General features: G+C 58.3%; 1 protein-coding gene across 4 annotated transcripts in view; it reads right to left on the bottom strand.

Annotated features, from left to right (window-relative positions):
• MAPK4 (mitogen-activated protein kinase 4) overlaps positions 1 to 19,815 on the bottom strand; it is a 44,517-nt gene extending 24,702 nt beyond the window's left edge. For 2 of the 4 annotated variants that reach the window (XM_063422504.1, XM_063422501.1), the window contains exon 1: positions 19,694 to 19,815. The gene's annotated coding sequence lies outside the window, so the exon portion shown is untranslated. Of the gene's footprint in view, positions 1 to 5,630; positions 5,798 to 19,427; positions 19,599 to 19,693 lie in introns of those variants that run through there. The other 2 variants (XM_063422503.1, XM_063422502.1) reach the window with 2 other exon arrangements.
• Between the last annotated feature and the right edge of the window lie 1,033 nt (positions 19,816 to 20,848).

Genomic DNA, 20,848 nt, shown 5'->3' with positions numbered 1-20,848 from the left:
AGGTCCCACAGCACAGGGACCCGGCTGTGAGGCCGTGGAGAGGGAGCTCGTGGTGCTCAGACTGGGGGCTCTGAGGAGCAGGGAGGATCCAGGGCAGCCTGGGACCCGATGAGCAGCCAGGGGCTGCAGCAGCAGTGGGGCTTGTCCACTCGTGGGGAACCACCTCAGCTTCCTAAGCCTGTGCTGCAGACCCCAGTCCCACACAGGGCTCGCGGAGAGAGCCTGAGGATGCAGAGAAAACAAATAAAAGTAACCAAAATCTCCTGCTGGCCAAGGGAGCTCTGTGAGTTAGGGTTGGGGTGAATATGCTTTAACAGGGTGCCACGTCGGCCTTGAGACCCATCCCTGCAGCTCAGCCCAGCTCAGCACCCAGAACCCCCAGGCTGCTCCGGCACTCCGGTCCAGTTTGGGTCTGGACAGCCCCCAAGGGCCCTTCCAACCCACCCCTGAGATCCCATGGGCAGAACTGCGTGGGGCTGCCCAGCCCAGGTACAGGCGGGTGGGATCCAGCAGCACTCCCACGCCAAGCTCCTTGGCTTACTCAGGACAGAACGGAAAGAAACCGAGTTCTGCCTCGTCAGCCTAGTAATTAATAATTATTAGAGCTCTAGAAGCACTGAAAGGGAAAATGCAGCATGTGAGGGGGAAAAAGGGCAGAAAGGGCCCCATTTTTCTCACAGGCAAGGCAGTGGCTTTTGTGGTGCTCCTGGCTACATCTCACTGCCCAGCTGAGCGAGGGCCCTGCTGCAGCCTCTGCAATCATCCCTGAAGGACGGCCCTGGAGCCCAGCAAGTCACAGCCCTGTCCTGACCCTCGTGGCTGCACCTCTCACTGAACATCCAGGGAAAAGCTGCTGGCAAATACTGGGAGATGTGTCGTGGCCAAGGGACCAGCAAACAACAGGACCCCACAGGAGTGGGAGAGAGGCAGACCAAGGGAAGGAATTCTGCCCCTGTGCCAGGTGAGACCCCACCTGCAGAGCTGCTCCAGCCCTGCCTCCAGCAGCACAAGGATGTGGAGCTGCTGCAGCCAGGGCAGAGGAGGGCACGGAGCTGCTGCCAGGGCTGGAGCCCCTCTGCTCTGCAGCCAGCCTGGCACACCTGGGGCTCTGCCCTGCACAAGAGAAGGCTCCAGGGAGAGCTGCCAGCCCTGCCAGGGCCTCCAGGGGCTCCAGGAGAGCTGCACAGGCACTGGGGACAAGGCCTGCAGGGACAGCACCCAGGGAATGGCTGCCAGGGAATGCCAGAGGGCAGCGCCAGCTGGGAGATTGGGCAGCAATTGCTGGCTGGGAGGGTGGGCAGGCCCTGGCACAGGGTGCCCAGAGCAGCTGGGGCTGCCCCTGCATCCCTGGCAGTGCCCACGGCCAGGCTGGACAGGGCTGGGAGCAGCCTGGGACAGTGGGAGGTGTCCCAGGTGTCCCCTGCACATGGCAGGAAGTGGAATAAGATGACCCTAAAGTCCCTTCCCACCCAAACCATCCTGGGATTCTGTGTCTGACCTCCTCTGTCTGCATCTGTTCCTGTCTCTGCCTCCTCCACCTGATACTCCAGCAAACCCCACGGACCAGGCTGACCAGCCTCCCTTGAAAGGCCACAGAGGTCACTTTTCCTGCCTTCCCCATTCTCCAAACCTCACCTGGCTCCTGACAGTCCAGAAGCCCCAAGGAAATGCCCTCAGCAGTCCCAGTTTCTCCCCTGGCCGTGTCTCTCCATGGCTGCTGTAATGAAGAAAAGTTATTTCAGCAGCCTGACGAGAACTGCTGCTGGTCCCAGCAGTGCCCATGACACCAGCAGCAACAGTGTTTGGCTGCAGAGGAGGGAAAATGTGGCCAGCTTTTATGGGACTGCAGACCACAGCCCCAGCAGCCTTTCAGGCTGGTGAGACCAGGATCTGACAGCCTCTCAAGGAGCCAAATTCGGTGGGAGCTTCCGAGAAAGCTGCAGCAGGACACAGCCAACAGGTCCTGCAGCACACCGGGGAACTGGGGCCAGAGGGGCAGAGTTTGTGGCTATTCCAAAGCAGTTTGCAGGGAAAATCAACCTGACTCATTCACTCAGGGGGAGGCACCCAGCCTGCTGCTCGTGTGCTCCACAGAGGGCTTTGCTGGCCTGCTGGAAGCCAGCAAAACGAAGGGGCAGCAGTCCTAAGGGATCTGAGGGCTAACTTTAATCCCATCCCCTTGTCCACTTGCTATCAGTCCTAGTTCAAAGACAGGACAGTTCTGGAATACTCACAGAAGGCACACACAAACAGTTCTCCTGTGGTGCAGACCATGAATCCCTTTAATCTAATAAATATGTGCCATGGCCATCACTCAGACCTGCAGTGGGAAGGGTTGGGATCCCCCGTGGTGTCAGCAGCCATCACCCCGTGATGGCCCGTGGTGCCACCAGCCTGCCCTGCTGCCACCTGGGAAGGGACGGACACAGGGAGGTGACCACAAAAGGATGGGGGTGCTCACAGAGAGAGTTAAACCACCAGATTCCAGAAACTCCACTTTGTGTTTAAGAGTTTGCAGGAAATGCAGAGATATTCCCTCCTGATGAGCACTGACTGTATTTTATACTTTCAATTCACCTCTCACTCGCTTTTCCACCAGGGGCAGCTGCAGCAGCTGCCTCTGCATGGATGCAGAAGTCTTATAATTGGTACCTTTGGTGCCATGAAATACTAAGGTGAGGGAGGAATTTGGAAGTTTTCTTTTATTCTTCCATTCTTCCTCTCTCTCTCCTGCACTCCTCTGTGCAAGAGAAGTGTTTGCCCTGATGATGCCGCTGGATTTGCGCTGACATTTCTGCTCCCTTCATCATCTGAAGGCTCTGGGTGCCCTCACAGGTGCTCTGGGTGCTCTCATGGGGTCCCTGGGTGCCCTTACAGGGCCTTGGGTGCCCTTACAGTGGCTCTCTGCTGTCACATCCCAGTGAGCTCCCAGCACTTCCCAGCACAAGCCACTTGAGTGAGTGTCACCAACCTTTTCCTTGTCACCAACCCCTCTCCCAGGGGCGGGGATCTCCCTAGCTGGGTGAATCCATTAAAGCTCAGGAGTCAGAGCAGGGTGTCTCTCATTAGGAGGGCAGCCCAGGTGCTAATTAGAGCGGGGTGACAGTGATCTCTGGCTTGCACACCTTGTAAAGGGCCAGCTCCCACAGGCCATCATACCTCGTGTTGGGTAGCTCTGGCAGCAGCCAACGAGGTTCATTTTTTCCCTACTTCCTTTCACCCCAGCATTCCTCCCCTCGCAGCCAAAGCCTTCTGGACATCCTTTATCCCTGTCCCACTGCCCCCATGGTGTCTTCAGGCTTGCTGAAGACCTGCCTGTCTTCAGGAGACCTCTCCAAGCTTTGGCCACAGAGCCAGAGCTACTGAAGCAGCAGGAAGCAAGGACAAGGCTCCCGTTTCTCTTTGCTCCCACGCCAGCCACTGCTCCAAGGCTGAAATTTAATTATTCCAGCCCATCAATAAACATGGCTGCTGGTGCTCAGCTCTGCAGAGCCTCCCACAGAGAGCCCTGGGGACAGTGGCTCCTCGGAGACCAGCGCAGGTGGAGGCAAAGCCCTGCTCTCCTCCTCTCCTCCCTCCCCTGTGCAGCTCCAGCTGCAAACCACAGGGCCTGTTCCCTGCCCTGCGCCCCCCTGCCTTGCCCAGGAGCACCAGGTGTCTGCCACAGGGTGTCTGTGGTGTCTGCCACAGAGCTGGGGCTCCGTGCCCCCTCCTGTGACCCCCACACCCCCACGGTGACGGGCTCTGCCCCGCTGGCACCGGGGAGCAGCAGCACAGAGGGACACAGGCACAGGGCATCCCAGGGAAACAGGGAGACCCTGGGGCAAGAACCCGCCCCAGCAGAGCCAGCCCGACCTCAGCAGAAGAAGCTGTTCAGAGAATCATTAAAGCCAGAAAAGGCCTCTGAGATCACCAAGTCCAAACATTAACCAGTGCCACCATGCCACGGCCCCAAATGCCACATCCACAGCCTGTGGGACACTTCCAAGCTCCCCAAACCTCGTGGTGAACGCAGCCAACAAACTGCTCACCTCAGTGACACTGAGGAACAAGGGATGCTCCTGTGGTGTGCGTGCTCTGTGCTGGGGTCTCCAGCAGGGACAGCCTGCCCTGGCACCCCAGAAACCCTCACCAGCCCTGCACGCTGGCACTGGTGGGTCTGGGACCCGTCTGAGAGGCAGCTGCTCACAGACAGAGCCTGCAAAGGCACGGCTGCTGGGAGCTGCTCTGAGTGAGGCTCTTGCTGATCACCAGTGGCACCACGGCCCCCGGGGCAGAATCAGACCCTCTTACGCCAGAGCTGGTTACAGCAGAGACAGAGACGGGCAGTCAGATCCACACACTGCCGGTGTCTGAGCAGGGATTCCTCCTCCCAGCCCTGCTGGAGCCGCAGGCACAGGGCACACCAGCTGCCCGAGGAGCCTGCCTGCCCACAGCCCCTCCTCACGGGCATCCCCACGGCCCCACAGCCCGCCTGTGCCTAGCAGCAGCCACACAGGATCTCCACGCAGGAGAGGATCCTGCTCCTCTGGAAACACGGCTTATCGAGATGTCCTCAGTACCAGGAGCCAGGCAGAAACCCATCAGCAGGACGAGCAGGTGTGCTGCCAGCTGAAAGCCAGAAGGCAGCGAGCAGCACAGTCACAGAGGGAGGGCAAGCTCCTCGTGAGCCTGTGTGGGAAGCCAGAGGGAAAAGGCAAACCAAAACCGACCCCAAATCCTGGCGTAACCAGCAGTAAAACGCACAGTTTTCCCATGCACTGTAAACAGGCAGAGCAGCATCACCCGGCTCTGCAAAGCTCTGCTGCCCAAACCTCACTCAGGAAAACAGGAATTCTCCTCCTTAACAGCTAGGGCAATTGTGGACAGGCCAAAATACACTCAGAACAAAAAAAATAAAAGGAGAAAGAAAAATCAGACAACGCTCATTAGCTCACAGAAAGAACAGAAAACAAAGAAGAACTTGCTGACACTCACAGGGGCTTTAGGCAGTGTGGGAAAGCCACCCATCTGTCCCTCAGCAGGCAGCCAGCCCTGGTCAGTCAGCCGTGGAGGGGCTGAGAGGCTGAGCAGAGCCCAGACATGGGGACAGGCCACGTTTCCCGGAGGGACCCAGCACGTGGGACTGCTCTGGGCTCGGCTGTCTGCAGCCAGACAGGGACCAGACAGTGCCTGAACAAACACAGCCGGGCCCGCGTGCCCGGGGCTGGCACGGCCAAGCCACTGCCTCCCCTGGCACGGCCCACCCGTGGGGCACCCGCCCGTGCCACCCACCCACCACTGCTGCACGCCCCAGCAGCTCGTGTGCCTGCGGCTCTGCCCCACTCCCTGCTCAGCTCCAGTCCCTCTCTGTGGTCAGCCCCAGCCCCTGGTCAGCCCCACTCTCTGGTGAGCCCCAGCCCTCCTCCCCAGTCATTCCCAGTCCCTGTTCCTGGTCAGCCTCAGTCCCACTCCCTGGTCGGTCCCAGCCCTGCCAGGTGCAGCTCCCAACCCACAAGGGCTTTTGCTGAATGACAACACGTTGATTTAAAACCAGCAGAATTCTCTCTGTTTCCAAAATAAAGCAGTTCCTGGAACGGCTGACTCAGAAGCCTCTCCCCTCACCATAAATCAGAGCAGAAACATGATACCTCATTGGGGCAAATCACTTTGCCCTTTTGGTTTGGCACCTACAGCCTTTTCTTTCACAGGAAAGAGATTAGAAATCCACTCTGAGCCGGCACACTGTCAGAGAGCTGAGCCTTTCCTCCCCGGGATGCCACGGGTCAGGGCTTTGCCTCTGTTATCACTGGAGGGGCTGGAGGAAGATAAGCAAAAGCAGGATGGATATTAAAAAAAATTAAAAACCCATACAGAAACAGCCCTAGAGGTTTCTTATTGTCTCTGAGAAGCCTGCACGAGGAATTTGCCCCAAAGGAGGTATGTGCAGCATGTGCCAGCAAGGCAGAGAGATGGCAGAGCAGCTCCTCCAACCCTCCACAGGCCCCAGAGATAGGTATCTCTGCGAGAGGGGGCCGGGTGTCCTCTCTAAACACTGCACTGGGATCTCACAAAAGTGCTTGCACAGAGCCCGTCTGTGCCTCCCCTTTAATCCTTCTGCTCACTGACAAATCTCACCCCATTTAATCTGGGCGCTGGATCGCTCGCAGATCTGCGTGCTCAGCTTGGGCAAACAATGGAGACGGGCTTCATGGAGAGGGGAAAAACCTGGATTTGTCTGCACGACCTGTGTGGTGAAGGGTTTCCACCCTTGCTGCTCACACTGCAGCCCCAGCACGGCAGGAGAGACCCTCCCGCAGCCCTGGGAAGGGGGCAGAGCCATGTGGGGAGGGCGCCAGGGCTGTGCCCCCACCAGGAACACCCCCAGTGCCCTCTGTTCTCCCAGGCAGCAGCCCCGGGGGCTTGGGGCAGCCCAGTTCAGAGACAGGACAGTTCTGGGGTACTCCCAGAAGGCACACACAGTTCTCCCATGAATTCCCCCTAATTTAATAAATATGTGCGGCTCAGCCCCGTGCTGGTGCCTCCAGTTTGGGGAGCAGCTGGACATCAGAGACACCCCCCTGCAGACATTCCCCTGGCCAAAGGGACGCTCCACAGAGGCCACGAGGGTGCCCGGCCACTGCTGGACAGCAGGAAAGGGACCTGAGTGTCCTGTCAGTGCATCTGAGTCAGCAGTGCCCAGGGCTGGGAGGGACAGCCCCATCCTGGGGGCACAGAGGCACCGTGGAGGAGGGGGATTGTCCCACTCTGCTCTGCACGGCGGCTGCTGCAATGTAAGAAAGATGTGGAGCTGTCAGAGGTGTCCAAAGGAGGGACACGGGGATGGGGAAGGGTCTGGAGGGGCCCATGAGGAGCTGAGGGCACTTGGCCTGTTGAGGTGCAGCAGGTTGAGGGAAGACCTTCCTCGGGGGCAGAGCAGGGGCAAACACTGATCTTCTCTCAGGGGTGACAGGGACAGCACCCAGGGAACAGCTGGAGCTGTGCCAGGCAGGGTTAGGTGGGATTTCAGGAAAGGCTCTTCCCCCAGAGGTGCTGGCACTGCCCAGGCTCCCCAGGGAATGGGCACGGCCCCGAGGCTGCCACAGCTCCAGGAGAGTTTGGGCAGTGCCCCAGGGATGCCCAGGGTGGGGTTGTTTGGGGGGTCTGTGCAGGGACAGGAGCTGGGCTGGATGATCGTGTAGGTCCCTTCCTGCTCAGGATATTCTGTGATCCGATGGTGAAGGGGCAAAGGCCACTGAGCACAGCCAGCACTGAGCACACGGAGCCCTTTAACCCACCCCATCCCACCCAGCCCCGGCTGCCCAGGCCTTGGGGAGAACCAACAGCACCTCCAGCAGACAGGCCGGGTGCAGGGGGCACAGGAGGCACTGCGGATCTGGACCCACATCAGCCAGCCCTTGCTCCGAGCACACGGGGCTCAGGAAGGAGCCTCTCCCGGGACGTGCCACTCTCCAAGGGTGGGCTGGAGCACCTTCCCAGCCCGAGCTGCTCTGCTGCTCCTCGCCCAGCCAGCTTTCCCTGTGCCTGACCCACACCTCCAGCCCGCCTGGCCAGGCAGGGCAGGTCCTCCCAGCGCTGGGAGGGATCACTCAGCACCCCAAAATCCTCCTGCTCCTTGGGCTGGCTCCCTAGAGAGCGGCCATCCCACACCTGCAAACAGGGACACCGGGAATCCCACACTACATGTGCCAAAGCTCATCCTCTCTGCTGTAAAAAACAATCTCTGCTGCTTCAGTGCTGCCCAGCAATTTGGGAGACCCTGTTGCACGGCTGTGGGATGCCAGCAGCCAGCAAAGATGAGGGACAGCGGCAAAAATGTGCTGGCATCGTCACAAACAGTGCAATTTTTTTTGCCAAAGAAGACATTTCCTAGGGAATTAAAAATATTGTAAGTCCTGCTGCTAAAACAGACTGACCAAACCCAAAACGCGCTCCCAGTGACTTTTAGCCACCCACATAACAGACAGGGAATAAAAGGCTTTGCTGGACGGCTGCTAAAGCTTGCTGTCAGTATAATCACCTACTACTATAATGAGATTACATGGATTAGCTGCATTTTAAGGAAACGTCAATGAGCTGGACAGCCTTTCTAGACAGGCTTTTAGAGCTGCACAGAATAATACCAGAGGAACCGGGAGGCTATTTTTGGAAAGCATTTCTCCAAGTAACCTGGGTGGAGGGGGATCACAAGGCAGCAGAGGTGTGTTACTGCGGGCAGGAGCCAAATCAACGAGCACTGCAGAGGGAAAAGGATCCATCCCTGCTCTCCCTTGGCTGGGCTGCACAAGAAATCAATTGAGCCAGACCCAAGCCTGCATTCCTCCCATGCTGAGCTGTGAAACGGGCTCAGGGGCTGGAGGGGAGCAGCAGCACAGGACACACTGTGCCGAGCAAGGAACGCCGAGGCCAGGCTGGCCCGGGATGAATGCCCTGGGATCTGTGCCGGGTGCCCTCAGGGCACCTGCACTCCCACAGAGCTCACAAGGCCCAGGCCCCCTCTCTGGCTGCACACGGGGCAGTCCCCAGGAAAATGTCCCCAAAATGAGTCTGAAGTTAGCCTTCCCAGGCACCATCACCAGGTGGGACCCGTGGCTCTGTCCCACGCAGGGCGGGGGACGCCCGGGTTCACTCAGCTTGCCCAGCACCTCGAGGAACAGGTCTGCTTTGCAGGCATCACATTCTCACCCAGGAAATCCCACACTCGCTTACCCACCCTCATTTTCTCCCAGCAGTCCTCAGGATTTAAGAGGAACTCTCAGGTAATCTGTTTTTTTCATTGCTTTTTGTCCTTGGAGCTTACTCCTGCAAAATACCCATCAACCAGCCAAAACAAACTGTGCACTTCATTTTCCAAAGTCCTTTACTCCTCCTTTCCAGGATGGATCCAGCCTGGAAGCCTTGGGGAACTGCAGCCTGGATATTTTGCTCCCCATGTTTCATCCAGCCGTAACCCTGCACCTTCTCCCTGTCACTGTGACCCAGCCAGAGCTCGTGAATAAAACCCAGTGAGGGATTAAACATCAGAGCAGCACAGCAAAAGGATGGCCCCTAGCCCAGGCAGCTCACAGCCTGGGATCTTTAGCTCCCACCATGGTGAAGCGACAAAAATAACCCATTAAAAAGTCACTCTAATTGCCTTGCCAGTGGTTTGCACAAACTCCAGTTAATGCTGGAGGTAAAAATGAATTAAAAGCCCTAAATAGAAAATTCTCTTTCATTACTCCCACTTTTACCCTTAAATTTTAATGGGGTCGTGGTGAGGGAGGAAGCACATCCATCCAGCCCTCCAGCTCCTCTGCAGCAAGGACCAGGCTCGGTTCTGCTGGGTTTGCCCCACCACGGGCTCCTGTGCAGGCACCCAGGCAGCCCTGGAGTGCACATTCCTCATGCCAAGACAGCCTGAACCAGAACAATGAAATTTAGAGGGTGAACCCTGCACCAGAGTCCCCCAGAGCCCTGAAGTTCTGTCCCACGTGTGGTTTGTGCTCCTCAGCCACTGCCCAGTGCAGGATTCCCAAGGATCAGGGGCATGTCCCAAACCCCGACGGCTGCAAGGTGTGGAGCACACCAAGGATTTTTGGCAAACAGGACAAACAAGGGCTGCTGGTAAGGACACACAGGAGAAGACCAGGAAGTGGCTGGAGAAGGGCCCTGCAGAGGCAGGGCAGCATTTTCTGGGACAAACTCCTGGCTGTGGCTCCTGCAGCAGAGCACAGCCCGGCTCTGCAGGCACAGGGATGAGCCCAGCAGGGCCAGGCCCTGCAGGGGGAACAAACCCACCCCAGACCCCAGAGAAAGGTCAGAAAGAACTGACTGTGATGAGAACTGACTGGCAGGGAAAGGGAGAAACTTCTCTCCAGGGAGGGGAAGCCTTGAAAGGTGCCCCACAAAGCCCAGGGTCCCAGGACATCCCGTCAGCTGGATCGACAGTGGAGCCACGACTGGTGATCTCTTCTTCTTCTTCCTCTCTCTCTCTTTTCATCTTTAACGAATCTCTTTCTTTCTGTCTTCCCTTTCATCTTACCCCTTCATCCAAGCTCTACTGCTGTGTGCTTATACTGGGAGATCAAGGACTAACACACCAATTTCCATGCCAAGGGCGTAATCTACCAAAAACCTCTGTGAGCTTTTGTTGTTCCTTTCAGCCCATGAATCCTGAGTGCTGCCTCATCCCTTGGGGTGGGACAGCACTGATTCCAGCCTGGGATGAGAAACGTTCCACCACCACACGTTTGGTGAAGGAAGAGACTCGAGCAGGAGGTGAGCAGAGGTCTCGGAGCCCAAAGGGCCCTCACGGGGTCACAGCCTGCCTGCTGCACGAGGGTCACCTGAACCTGGTGTCCTCCCGCTCCCCACCCAGACACGAGAGCCCAGGAGGGAGGACGGAGCAGCTCCACGGCACAGCTGGGAGCCTGCTGGCCTGCTCTGTGTCCCAAAGCTGATGGTTTAAGCCAGGCTCAGAGCACAGCCTCGCTGAGAGCAGTGCAGTCGAGCTCGGGCCCTACACACCCGGTGCCCAGCATTTATCTGGCTAAATGTTGCTCTGAAACATCCCTTCTGCTCTGCCCAGGGCTGTGAAAGAGCCGTCAGGATGGAGCAGTTTCACAGCCTAAAACCCTTCCTTCACATTTGGCTCCAGTGGGCAGCAGCAAGACCATTTTGCAAAAGGAATTGTGCCAAGGAAACCTGGCTGAGGGGTTTGCTTTCCAAGTCCCAGAGACTCACTTTTTTCCCCACCCCTTTCAATCTCTGTTGCTCAAAAAATCCTCATGTTTCCAAAGCGTTTTGCAGCTCTTACAGCACTTTGCTGGGATAAAGAAAAGCTGACAGACATATTACAGCAGTAAAGATTATTTTTGCTGTCTGAGTAGTAGCAGGCACGTGAGATTTATTCAGATAAAGGAGGTCAGAGTCGGAAATGAGCTTGGATTGCAGGCTGTGAGTCCAAACCCTTGGGAGGTTTGGCAGCTCCGGGGGGGACAGAGCAGCCCCGGCAGGAGCGTCCTGTGCCAGCATCACCCCACAGCCTGCCGGGCCCCCTCAGCCCCACGGCGAGGGGACACGGGGACAGGGACACCAGCACCGACCCAGGCTCCTCCACAGGGAGCAGCCAGCCCTCCAAACCTCGCCGTGGCATTTCTGTCCCGCCACGGCACTAATCCTGCCACTGCTCCTGGGGTCTGCTGGAACGCACAACATTTCCACGTCCTGGAAAGATCGTGCCAGTGTTATCATAATCGGGATTTCCTCCCAGCTGCTTCTCCTTTCCCACAACACGCCCTGCACTTGAAGCAGACAGCAATTAGCTTCCCAGCTCACAGAATTTCTTTTTTAACCTTAGACCCATCTTTAACAGAGCGGATCGGGGGGCGCTCCTAATGGCTGGAAGAGACGAAGCCTCTGAAAGCCTTTCCCGAAAGCAGGTTTGCCTCCAAACTGAGGGGATGAGGAGGCTGCTGGAGCGCCGTGCTCCCTGCAGCGCTCTCGCCCCGCTGAGCGCTCGGTATTTACCGAAAGCGCCGCGTTTTCCCCCGGAGCGGGGCACCTGCCCCGCCCCACGCCCGGCAGCGATTTTGGGAGCAGGTGCGGCCACCTCGCCACCCCGGCGGGTTTGTGTCCTTCCCCGGCAGGCAGGACAAGCCCTTGCCTCAGACAAGGCCGGGAACACAGGGGAGCCCGCAGCACTCGCAAACAATGGCATTTTCTGGCAAATATGAAGCCCATCGAGACGCCCTTTGCAGTGTCCCTGCCCCTCACCCAGCAGAAAGGAGGTGACTCAGAGATGGCCCCGTGCACCTCTCGATCCCTTCATGGACACCACTCACAACTCCAGCTTTTCCTAAAGAGTCTCATCAAATTTCACATTTCCTTGACTCTTCTACCAAAAAGCCTGGAACTGACATCAGGTGTACAGTGACCATGGGTGGGGGAAAAGGAGAAACTACAGGTTTGCACTACAACTTTGCACTGAAATCTACCTCACTGAAGTTTAGGATTTGGTGGCACAGGCGTGAGGGAGAGAGGAGCACACCCCAGCTCCTGTGCTAGCACAGCTGGACACACACCTGGCCCCAGTGCTGAAGCTCCCCTTCAGCCCAGCAGTGACTCCAGGAGCTACGAGATCCTTCCCTGTCCCACAGGCATTTCTGCTTCACGGGAGTTCCCTTTCTGGCTCCCCCAGAAACAGCTCCTGACCAGCATTCCCAGCTTTCCTGAGCACAGGGACAAGCCTTGCCTGCTCACTGCCTTCCTAAGAACACATTGCTATTTCCAATTTACGGCGTTGCTGCGCTTGTGGCCACACTCAGCCTGGGAGATTGTGTGGAGAAAAAAAAACCAAGCAACAAACAAAAACCTATGGTGAATGGAGAATTCCCAGAGGGCAAAAGAACTGCAGTTCTGGAAATAAATTATCTGAAATAGTCTCCTGAGTACAGGTGCCTAAATACAGGTCAGATCCTGTAAGAGAAATGCAAACCAGCCACAGAATTCCAGAATGGCTTAGAGTGGAAGGGACTTCAAAGCTCATCTCATTCCACCCCCTGCCATGTGCAGGGACACCTTCTGCTGTGCCAGGCTGCTCCCAGCCCTGTCCAGCCTGGCCTTGGGCACTGCCAGGGATGCAGGGGCAGCCACAGCTGCTCTGGGCACCCTGTGCCAGGGCCTGCCCACCCTCCCAGCCAGCAATTGCTGCCCAATCTCTCAGCTGGCGCTGCCCTCTGGCATTCCCTGGCAGCCATTCCCTGGGTGCTGTCCCTGCAGGCCTTGTCCCCAGGGCCTGTGCAGCTCTCCTGGAGCCCCTGGAGGCCCTGGCAGGGCTGGCAGCTCTCCCTGGAGCCTTCTCTTGTGCAGGGCAGAGCCCCAGGTGTCCCAGACATCCTCTGATCAGCTTTGTGCCTCTCCTCTGGCAGAGGATTCCCCCCGGTTCAGGCCTGAGAGCTCCAGCCCATCCCAGATCTGAGGAAGTCCCACGGCCCCAGGGAGGGGAGTTACAGCCACAGCAACCCCGGGACAAAACCAGGAACAAGCCACCCCCATGGGCACCGGTGAGGAGCGGGGAGAGGAGCCCAGCCTCGAGCCCAGCCCCAACTGGGCTGCTATACTGACAGAAACGCAAAGATAACTTCTTTTTTTACCTCGTCCCATTCTCCTTGATCTCATTTGGGTTGGAACCAGTCCCAGCTGGATCAGATCCCGAGAAGCCCAGCACCTACCCTCTGTCCTTGCAGTCATTTTGAGCCGGGACCTATTTCCACATTTGGTTTCCAGTGCTGCCCCTGCGCAGCAGGAGAAGGGGTCAATTTACCTGTACCGAGGGCGCTTTGCCACCGCTCAGGACTGCCCACGGACGGGGCAGGGGCGGTCAGTGGGGCACAGAGCCCCAGCACAGCGGGATTTATTTACAGCCAGGCTGCCAACCCGGCCCTGCCTCGCACCCCGCACGCCTCCGGAGCTGCTGCAGCTCCCGGCGCGGGGCTGGGAACACCCCCGGCTCCTGCTCCAGAGCTGGGCGAGGGGAGCAGCCCCCCGAAGGCTCACACAGCTCACAGCCCCCAGCCCCATTTCACTCACACACGGGAGCAATCCCCGCTCAGGGGCGGGAGATGACCCGCAGAGCTTCCTTTGGGAAGGGACTTCAGGAGGGCTGAGGAAGCCTCCGGCTGGAAGCAGCCTGCACTCCAGAACGTGAGATTTGATTGGCCTTTTATCTCGGTTTACACAGCTAATTGCTGCAGGTGTATCAGTTACCATGAAATTAATCCTGTTGTAAGATCAGGTGTAGCCAAGAATCAAATCGTGCGAATAATCCAAACAGCTGGGACAGATGGACACCAACAGGACTCAGCTCGGAGGGATTGTTTGCTGTTGCCCGAATCCTGAGGGGTGGAAACGTGACGCTGAGACATGGCCAGGCCACTTCCCTGGGAGATCACAGGGGCCCGGAGTCTCTCCCTGGCCAGGAGCGGGGCCAGGCTCGGGGCAGCAGAAGGGAGATGTCTGTGGGCGGCAGGCAGGGCAGGTGAGCCGGGAGGGAGGCTGGGGCACACCGGGGCAGGGAGGGGACCCGCGGGTCCCCCGGCCGCCCCGGGAGGGGACAGCTCTGCCCCGCGGTGGGCACACACCCAGCGCTGGCTGAGCTCCCTGCCCGCTCCCTGCCCCTTCCCTGCCGCCCAGGAGCGCCCCGAGGAGAAGGGAAGAGCCGGCGGCTCCGGGCTGCGGCAGCGGCGTGGGCTGGCCGGCTTCCTACGGAGAGGAGTGCTGTGTATAATATAGAAACCGAGCTGCCTGTTCCAAGCACAACCACGCCGGCTGCTTTTTAAAGACAGCCTCGGCTCGGGTGGAAAGTGCTGCAGGAAGAAGCGGCGTTGATTCCCCCCACAGCCTCCCAGACGGGGGAAGGTTTCGCTGAGGAGATTTGGGAGCTTGTCCCGCTCCTGATCCAGCCCCCGGGGACCGGGAGTGACGGCAAGGTCACCCTGGCACCTTTCAGCCGGGCTGAAATCGGCTCCTGCAAATCCTCACAGGCAATCCTGCCTGCAAAGCCCTGGAAGCAGATGAGTGTTTAATCTCAGCCCGGCCCTGGGCAGGGGAGCCAAGCCTGGCTGCAGCAGCCGGCACCACCCCGGCCCGGGCAGCACCTGGTGGGTCTGAGCGGGGCTGTGGTCACCGGGGGGAGCAGCAGGAGGACGCCGAGGCACGAAAGAAGAGCTCAGTGAGCCGAAATAATTCAGCCACGTGGAGTATGTGATTTCCTCCCTCGGTGGTGTCAGACAGTCACACACCACAAGCACCGGATTTCGCTCTTCTACATGCACAAGGGCATCTTGCCACCATCCATCACATCCACACACCCAGGGGGGCAGATACAAGCGCCGGAATGCAAACAGCTCATGAGTAACTGATACCAGACCCAGGGAGCACACAAATCTTTGGGATGAGGAGCCGCTGCTGGCACAAGGAGCAGGTCACGTTTCAGCGTTAATTGTCCATGGAGTGGCAGCAGGTCTGCGTGACACGGATGAGGCCAAAATGAACTGCCACATCTAACGCAAGTCTTCTTCTATTATAGTTTCTTTCTGTTTCTCTGGTACTCACAGGAACAGCGAGCCCAAAATAACGGCAGCAGCTTATGACTTTAAAAGGGCAAATTTTCAAAAGCCCAGAGCAGTCGCTGTCATCAGAGAAAGCAAGGAACCTGCTTAAAGCTTCTGCCAAGGACCCCAAAAGTCACAAACCTGGAAAAGCAGCAGGATTTAAATCATGAAGAAGCCATTCTGGCAAAAATGAGATGCGGAAAAATGCATGGAAATGTGATCTTTCTAGGCACAGGAAAGGAGAGAGAAATGGCACAGAAAAAGAAATGTCCGGTGTCGGTGACTGATGGGGACCTCTAAAGGAATCCATTAAATCTGTACAGCCAACAGAATTAATTGAAAAATAAGGCACTTTTAAAGCATGCTAGGAATAGAGAATTAGATATCTGCCAGATTCACTATTAGGTGCCATCAGTAAAACTGAGAGCAAGTGCTGTGCTGAGGTGGGATCAAACAGTTGCCAAAGAGGACAAGAGAAAGCCACAGATCAACCACGTGCACCCCACTGTGCCGGAGCAGGGTTTTTCCCACCAACCCCCTGTGCAACCCGCTTTAAAACCCCTTAATGGCCTCTCAACTACAGAAATTTCAGTATTGCCAGACATCTGCCAAAATAAAACGTTTTCAGACCAACTGGTGGAACTCGGGACCTTTGTGTAGTCACAGTATTTGGGTAAAAGGCAGGAGCAGCAGGCAACCCGGGGTCAGCTCCAGCTAGAGCAGCAGGACAGAAATTTCAGGTAAATACACGAACTGGAGACTAAAAATACAATTCCAATCAGCCAGCTGAGTTTCCTGGAATTAGATCTCCTTAGAAGACTTATTATCTATCTAAAGACATTACTGTTGCCTCGGCACAGTGTTTGCCCACATTTCTGCAGAGCACATGATATCCCGAGGATGAATCTCACAGCAGCTGCAACCAACTCCACACACACTGGATGTGTGCTGAGAGCCCCCGGCGTGGCTGCTGCCGGCAAAGAAAGCATCCCAGCACCTTCCTGGGGGATTTCTGTCTCATCCCTGACTCCTTCTGGGGGATTATATTAAACGTAAATCTCCCACACAGAACCCCGCAGTAGCTCACGGAGGGTTGGTTGGTGGCTGGAATCACCTCAGTGAGGCCACGGCCCGGCAGACCACGGTTTTGTGTCGCAGGGTGATACCTGAGGCCAGGACAGAGCTCTGCCAGAGCCAGGAGAGGGTTTGGGATGAGCACGGAGCCTCTCTCGTGGGAGGCATCAGCACAAAGCCAGAGCGGGTGGTCCCTGGGGGTGCAGTGGGAACACATCCGTACGGAGTCAAAAAACAAAAATAGTGAGCTCACACCCAGGTGGGCACCGGACAACACGGCCACACCCCGAGGGTGCCACAAAAACCACACGAGGAGCAGCAGGAGCCCCTCGGTGCGAGGCGACAGCACCCTCGGGCTCCTGAGGAGCAAGGGCGAGGGGACCGGCCACTGCAAGGAGCAGGGAGTGACGAGTCACCTCCGTGACAAGGACACGACAACATCCCCCCCCTGCAAGTCAAAACTAGATAAGTTCAACCTTGAAATGAGATAGCATCTCTCCGGAGTGAGAGCAATTAAATGTTGGCACAAGGTAGGGAGGAAGGAGGCGGGGGGACTCGCCATTGCTCAGAGCCATTAACACAAAATTAACAGGCTGCTTTTTTAACCCGGGCTCCTGCGTCTGCAAGGAGGATGAGCTGCACATGCCTCCCTGCAGTTGCATTTCTCCAACACCTCCCACCTGGGGGGGTGGAAAGTTTCAGAAGCATTTTCTATGCCTCGGAAGAGTCCTGAGTGGTAGGAGAACAGCAGGGTCATGCTAAAAAAAGGAAAGATCAAGGCGAAAAGTCTGAAAACCAAGGTTTGCAAGCACCGGGTGAGATTCATCTCACTTAAATTTAGACCTCTCAAGCTCAGATATCCAAATCAGAACCAGCATTCTGAAATGCATTTGCCTGGCCTGGATATGAGGCTTTCCAGGGAGGAGAACAAAGCCCATGTGGAGGTGCCTGTCCCCCCTGTTTGGTGGGGCGCAGCTCAGAACAGACCCTTTCAGACTCCCGAGCAGGGGCAAACAAACAGCGTCCACTGAAGCAGCTCCATCTGCAAGGGAATTGGCTCAAGCAACCTGCAAAAGTGAGAGGTAATTTCAGCCTGGAGTGCTAGTTCTGGAGATTCTGCCTTGCAGCCCAGCGCCCAGGGGGCAGGAGCAGGGTGAGGAGCTAATCCGGCTCCTGGAGGCAGGTCTTCATGACTCCGTTCTAGGCATAAAGAAGAGACAAACACACCCTCTGCGTGGAGGACTCAGCCTGGAGAGCGTGAGGCTCGAGATGTTCTCAGATCAATGTCATTCTTTCCAAACGTGGGTCATTTGGTTGGGATTTCAGGTTTTAACAATCCTTACCAGCAGGCTGGGCTCAGCTGCAGGAGGGAAAGGAGTGCGATGGATCACAGTAATAGACTCGTTTGAGTTGGAGAAGCCCTCCAGGATAACCAGCCTGCACTGATAAACCCACCTCTAATATCCCTAAGTGAGCCCGACTCCTCTCTGCTTTGGCTCCAAGGCCAGGGCAGGGCACACCTGATGGCTCTCCCAAGCACAAGGACATCAGTGGAATGGGGATTGTCATGTCCCTTTGCCTCCTCCTCTTTTGTAGGAATAGAGAATGCTGATGCTCACCTGCTGGGTGAGATTTACCCTCAAAATATTAAGATCAACTCTAGCCTTTACTCCTGCATTATCCTCATTACAGTCCTGACCTCCCTTTCCCTTCAATCCTTCGCCCACGGGGCTTGTCACCTTCCACCTGTGTCCAGCCACAACCAGGTCAGTGGCTGCAGGTCTGAGCTGCCAGCCCCGATCGTGTCCAAGGGGCTGGAAAGATGTCACTGTCCCCAGGCCTGGTCCTGCAGGAGGGCCGGGATCCTGCTCAGACCAGGAGGGGGAAAAGCACTCCGGTTTGCTGGGAAGTTCCCAGGGCCAGATAGGATCAGCCGTGTCTAATCAACTGTGGGGAGCAACCCACACAGAGCTGAATGCAGAGACCCTTATGGCAGCAGCCAGGCCCTGTGTCCAGCACCACGCCAGCTGCTGGGACACAAGAAACCCTGGACCCTGCAGATCCCCTCCTGTGGCCACCACCTCCCCCGAGCACACAGACCAGAGGCACCCAACACCTCTGACAGCCAGCAGAGGCTGTTCTGGACGCACACCACAGCCTGGGGAGCCTCTCCCCTAACCAGCCCTCTGGTTAGCCCTCTGGTCCCAGAGGATTCCTCTGGGCAGCCGTGTGGGGACAGCCCACCGGAGCCCCTGCCACCCCAGGGTCGGGTTCTCCTCCCCCTGCTGACACCACAGCAGCCCGGGATGGGTCTCCCCAGGCAGACTCACCTTCCCCACACGCCAGGCATGTCCCATGCCATTACAGCCTGGACAGCCACCACCTGCCACCTCCCCCGGGGGTCTGCCTCAGGTGAGAGGAAATAAACCTGACCGAGAGCAAACGCAGCCTGCCCTGGGGTGGAGGAGAGGGAGAGAAGCATTTTTCTCTCTCTGGGCACAGGGAAGGGGTCCGGGGACCCTCCAGGCACCGGGTTTGACTGTGCCAACCCTCGAGTCTGCACAGAGGGACACGCATGGCACGTGTGGGGACACGCGGGCCCTGCACACCCACGGGGCACCACAGAGCCCCCACAGACCCACGGGGACGTGTGGGCACATGGGGCACAAAGAGCCTGACACGGTACAGACAGACAGACAGGGCTCACGGACACACTGCAGGGCACACAGACCCACAGGACAGGCACACACAGCATGTGTGGGCACACAGGGACACACCTGTGGGCAAAGGGGGCACGGACAGACACACACAGCCCGGACAGACAGACAGACAGGGCACATGCACACACACACAGAGCCCGGATAGACAGACAGGGCACATACAGACACATACAGAGCCCGGACAGACAGACAGGGCACATACGGACGGACAGGACACATACAGACACACAGCCTGGACAGATAGATAGGGCACACATGGACAGACAGACGGGGCACAGAGCCTGGACAGACAGGGCATATATGGACAGACTGACAGGACACATACACACAAACAGCCCGGACAGATAGATAGGGCACGCACAGACACACAGCACCCGTAGACCAGCGGGCACGGACAGGGCACATACAGCACGTACAGAGCCACGGGGCACGGACACACAGACAGGGCAGATACAGACACACACAGCCCGGACACACAGACAGGGCACACACGGGCGTGCAGAGCCCGGACAAACCCACAGGGCACACAAAGACCCACCGAGCCCGTGTAGAACCGCGGAGAAGCGATGCCGGTGTCTGGGCTCGCCCTCGCAGGCAGCGAGCGGCGCTCCCGGGTCTGAACCCCTCTGCTCCGGGGTCCGGGGCACGGGAAGGACGAGGCGACACCGGCACCGCTCCCAGGGACGCTCCCGCGGGCGGCCCCGCCCGGTCCCGCCCCCGCCGCCGCCCGGCTCCCCCCGCCCGGCCCCGCTCCGCGGCAGCGCCCGCCGGGGCTGGGGGCAGCGCCGGGGCCGCCGCACTCACCGGGGCCGCCGCGCTCGGCTCCGCCATGGCCCGGCCGGCACCGGCACCGCGCCCGCCCCGCCTGACGTCAGCCCCGGCCCCCGCCGCGCCGGCACCTGCGGGGGGCGGGGCCGCGGCCGCCAACCCCCCCAGCCCCGGGGGGACCGCCGGGGGTCCGGGCATCCCTCGCTGCCCCCGGGGAAAGACGCTGGAGAGGTCGGCTTCCCCCTCGCCATCCGCGGGAGGAGCCGCCCGGGGGTCCCCTTCTCCTTCGCCATCCCTGGGAAAAGCCGCCCCCGGCATCGGTTCCCCCCCACCCATTCCGGGGAGGAACCGCCCGGGGGTCCGGTCATCCCTCGCCAGCACCGGGAAAAGCTGCCCCAGGGGTCCGGTCCGCTCTGGCCGTTCCCGCGGGGAGCCGCGAAGGCGATCCAGTCCCTCCGCTCCTCCCTGGCCATCCCGGGGGGAGCCCGATGAGTCCGGGCATCCCTCGCCGTCCCGAGAGGAGCAGGGGTCCGCTCCCCCCTCGCCGCTCCGGTTCCCCCCTTCTGCCACAGCCCCTGTGAGGAGCCGAGGGGGGATCCCGCCTGGCCCCCACCTCGGGGCACACCTCGCAGCGGAGGGCGCTGAGCACCCAGACCCTCCCGGCTGGGCTTTCTGCCCTTTCCCCTGCCCAGGGTGCATCCTTTGTCAGCGTTATCCTGTGGGTCTCCGGGTGTGCCCCCAGCCGTGGTCCCTGAGGGACCATTCCGGGCCCGCTTTGGCCCCTGGAGCTCGGCAGCGTCCCCGGGTCCCTGCGCCCCGGGGCTGCTCCCGGAGGAGGTGGGGATGGATCACAGGGGAGGCAGCTGAGCTCTTCCCACCTGCGGGTGTCTTCACCCACTGAGCAGCCTCAACGGGGAAAAAAAAAATCACCGTTGGCTGTATTTACAGTGTGAAAGAGCAATTAAAGGAAGCTGCTTCAACAGTCTAAGTGGAGGAAGCACGATAGCTCAATAGTTATTGATCCCCTCCAGACAGGCACGCTGCTTTGTTGGAGCTGAAGAAACCCTGCCTGATGCAAGGGAAGTGGTGAGAAAACATAAAAAATGGTCCCATAAATTAAAACTCCCAGGGAATTACATGGGAGGAAACGAAGGTGTATAAGCAATTTTTTGGTGGCACAGTAATCTGTAA

The sequence above is a fragment of the Prinia subflava genome, chromosome Z, assembly GCF_021018805.1.
Source record: "Prinia subflava isolate CZ2003 ecotype Zambia chromosome Z, Cam_Psub_1.2, whole genome shotgun sequence".
In the NCBI taxonomy this organism is placed as follows: Eukaryota; Metazoa; Chordata; class Aves; order Passeriformes; family Cisticolidae; genus Prinia; species Prinia subflava.
This window is presented reverse-complemented; position numbering and strand designations above follow the sequence as displayed.